Below are 4,347 nucleotides of genomic sequence, written 5' to 3'. Positions count from 1 at the left end.
AGAAATTGCTTCTTGTAGCGCATCCTGAAATGGTTTCACAAATAACTTTTTGCACAGAAGGGAAGATTCACTTCATCAAGTTCAGCACTAATTCCCCCCTCCCACACTGAAAATGATTGTGAAGGCTAAGTAAAATCCAGTGTTTTCACTCTATCATCATTCCCCCAATTTTATTGTGTTTAAAAAAACCTGCCGTGTATTAATTTCTATTTCTTCTTCCTAAGAAACATATCTTGCAGATCCCTCTTCCATTTTTGGCAACAATGACATTGTATCATCACATGACACTTTCTCCCCCTTTCATATGTTTCGATTGGCAAGAGTACAACAAAAAGGTCTGTACAGTCACGCGTGATAGAGAAGGTGAGCAGGGACTATCTCTTCGCTGACTGCTGCAGTACAAGAACCTGAGGCAGGTCCACAACAATGGAAGAACTTCACGCAAGCCACCGCTGATATTTTGGACTCTGCTGCAGGACATCACGGACACACCATGTTTACATGGGTTCTGAAAGCAACTGGCCTTACTTACAGGTTAAAAATACATTACGAAATGCAGCAGTATCTCCAGATTGGAAGACCCTGAGCCACAAACCACTGAAGGCTTGAGAGCAGGTTGTTTGACACTGGTCTTGCGCTCTTCCCAAGGCACCTGCTGTTGGCCACTGCTGGTCCTTTAGCCAGAGCCATTTTTGCAGGACTATCAGGAACAGAAAAGTCAGGCTGTTCACATCTTAGAGCGACTGTTTCCCAGGTTATGCACGGGGAGCAGCTTCTAGTGTCCACACAGAAGGAAACCTGCTTCCCAGTTTTCATTTTGATAGCAAATCGGCTTTTTTGTGTGTGTTGTCTTTAACAGCAAAGTACTGTATTCACAGTCGCAGAAACCTGTTCGCAGAGAAACGCCACCGACGCCGTCTCCCGGCCCCACCGGCAGCTCTCCCCGCCCGCGGCCTGCCGCCGCCCCCGCTCACCTGCAACGCGCTGCGCCGCCCAACCGCCCGGCTCCCGGCGCCCTCCCCCGACATGGCGGCGGCCTCTCGCTCCCGCCTGTCAGCGCCTCCGGCCGCCGGCCGGCCCTCCGCGAGCCCCGGCAGCCCCGCCAGCGCCGCCGCCCCGCCCGCCGCGGCACCGCCCGTCGCCTGGCAACGCCGCCGCGCAGGAGGGACCGGATAAAGGGCGGGCGGTGACAGCGGCCCGGGGCCTGCCGGCGGAGCGTCTCCGCCCTCAGGCCGCGGCTGCAGCCGTCGCGCTCTGACCTTGAGTTTTGCGCCGCTGAGCTCCCGCCTCTCACCCCAAACGTCGAGGCCCTCCGTTTTCCATAACTACACGCACAGGCGTTGGGGTACAGCAGCGGACGGGCACATCTATGCATCAAAACTGGGGCCTTCTGCCAACGCTGAGCAACTTTCTTACCTGGGCCAAAGTCAGACTTCACCCATGCCCTGCAGAAGACAGCTGAAGTGGACAGGATATATTATTTACACCCATATCCTACATACAACCCACACAGCTGTTACCACAAGGTATACGTACGTGTATGCCACTCGGGACATGCCATCGCTGTAGGAGACAGGAGTGACACAGGTTCTTCAACCCCACTCTTATGGTTGGGTAATTGTCCAAAACTTCCCCCTTAGGATTTAAGTGCTGACGTGGACAACGCTTTCCATAAGGAACAAACTCATTTCAGTGCTCTCTAGGAAAAACATCTCATAGCACCTGCGCATTAACCTGAATGAAATTTTAGAGATGAGGGCATGACAGCGGCGTAAAAGTAAATCATCTGGTGCTTACGTCTCCTAATACTCCTTATTTCCTTAAGAGGTGGTTGTGCAACACACCTGGCAAGCACCAACCCCCAGCTGACCAGGCACCTTGCCAAGCTGCACAGGTCCCTGCAGAGCTGGCTGGCCTGGAGACCATCTGTCCCCTGTAGGAGCAGCGATGGAGGTGACCAAACCCCAGGATGCTCTGGGAATGTTGATCTCGTGCATCAGAAGAAAACTGTCGGCTTCTGGACCACCTACAGATACGGACAACTCTATTCTTCCTCCAGTTTAAATGCTTGTGATTGCTCCTTTTCAAAAATAAGATCAGTGCTTCAGTTATCTTAAATAAAGTAATAATAAAGAAATTCTGACATACTCTCTGTACTGGTGTTATATTTGCATATATTAATCTTCCCCAAAATGCATTACATTTTTACATGTTGTGCAGAAGAACATCGCTCTGACAGAAACAGGGAGAGAATACGTGGGACAGAGCCCAAAGCCTTAGGACTTGTTTGCCTCTTGTTTATTTATGTAGAGTTACATTTTAAAAGCAGTGCAGTTACACAAAGGCCACAGCACACCTGGGGGAAGGAGGCCCCGATTTCTAACGAGTAACCTTGGGTTTAAACTAGCAATTAATTGTGAATGATTATTGACATTTATGTATCATCTGTGAGCGGCTCCTTGCTTTGTTTACCTATATTTATTTATGACCAAATAATGCTTGATCTGCTGATTATCCATGCCATTTGTTGAGAGTTATGCTTGATGCACATTTTTTTTTCTATTGTATTCACATATAAAAGCCTTAAATTTGAATCTGTGCTATTCCATCTCTCTGTGGAACGTGAAATTGGACATACTTGTTCAGAATTTAAAAAGTAATAAAGACGAAATGTATATATTATTCCTCTGTAATAACATTAGCAATTCCTGTTGAAGGCTAAATTACGTCCATGCTACAAACATTTGAGATGCCCATTTTATTAAATTCCAGAAGGTGGCAGCAAAATATTTTAAAATTAAAAAATTGGTTCATTTTGTTTTAATGTCCACTTTATTCTAGCTTCTTTTACATTACTGCTGATGTATATGGGATTTTTTGAAAGACGTTGTATTCATTTAGATCAATTTTCCAGCCTTGCATATACTATATAGAAGGACAAAGGTTTAGTTTCAATTGTTATGTTATCTACATGAGTCAGACAATGGGGCCTAATATCACCTGTATTATGAAATATTCAATGCACTTGGTAGGATGTGAAAAAATAAAAGATCAATACCGTCAGCACTGAAGAACTCAAAATGTGTGAAGATGTTTTTCTCAAAACGCATGAACATCAGGTCTGTGTCAAAGCGCATGAATATCAGGTCTGCACCTTCTAGCCTTACCTCAGACAAAAATCCCATCGAGACCCACTGAGGTGGATCTGAGTATAAATATAAAGGTTTTTAAGGGTCTTGCTTAACAAAAAAAAAAAAAAGGAGGCTTACTGAGACAAAAAGCAGGAGATTTTATGGCATGAAAATGAGCATTAACATGGGCTTTTTAATTAATAACTGGTGAATATATCACAAGTGTGAACTGGACAAGGAAATGTACGTTTGAAGGTGAAGTTGCTCTTTCTCTCTCAAGTATAAACAGCATTGAGAAAAATACTCTAAATAATCCCAGCAGTTATATTCATTTGGCTAAAATAAACTTAGAGGTAACATTTAATTCTGCTGTCCAAACGCATGTTATTCTCTGCCATGCCCAGAAGCTTAAAAAAAGGCTTTTTAAAACAAGCATCATGATGCAATGTAATTCCAATCTGCAAGAAGGACGTTACATTCAGAAAGCAGTCGGGTATGATGAGTTTTTCGCATGGCTAGCTCATACGCATATAAACAACTTCCGTAAGGGGTTTATTTTATTCATGTGGCTAGAGTTTGTAAGATTGGATCGAGGATTTCCTCTGCACAAATGACACACGGGTTGAAACTTCTACCGTCGTATACTCTAAGTCATCCTAAGTCAAAGTATATAAACCCAGTATATATTACTGGTGAGAAACGGTATGCTGCTTGCTTTGGTATTCCTTCCCAAAAGTCGAAAGTTGTATTTGAAAGGAGACTTAATGACATGGCAGAATGCCCAAGTTGATGTACATTCCTGTAGAAGGTGATTTTTGGTGTTGGTTGCAAGGGTCTCGGCTCATAAATGACTGTTTCTGTTCTTGACATCGATGGGAATTAGACATCTAGCTAGGAGCGCATCTGGCTCTTGGATTTTGCATACATACTGGTTTAGCAGAGTAACGGAGTCAACGGGTCGAGTAGCTTCTTCAATTTTAAACAACAATGAGATCTTCTACCTGTGAGTCACTCTGCCAGACATTTTTAAGCACAAACATTAAAAATTAGCCTTCTCACATTTTCCTCCCAGTTCATATGAAATAATCTATTACAGTGTGCCATATTTCGCAGGGCTATGCCTGTCCTGCCGAAATATAATGTTCTTATTTTGCTTGTCTGGAAATAAAACCAGAAATACAACCAACCTTATGCCTTTAGGGTTAGATGTGCCGGG

The sequence above is a fragment of the Aptenodytes patagonicus genome, chromosome 4 (assembly GCF_965638725.1).
Source record: "Aptenodytes patagonicus chromosome 4, bAptPat1.pri.cur, whole genome shotgun sequence".
Lineage (NCBI taxonomy): Eukaryota > Metazoa > Chordata > Aves > Sphenisciformes > Spheniscidae > Aptenodytes > Aptenodytes patagonicus.
The sequence above is the reverse complement of the archived record's forward strand: the minus strand, read 5'-3'. Positions refer to the sequence as shown.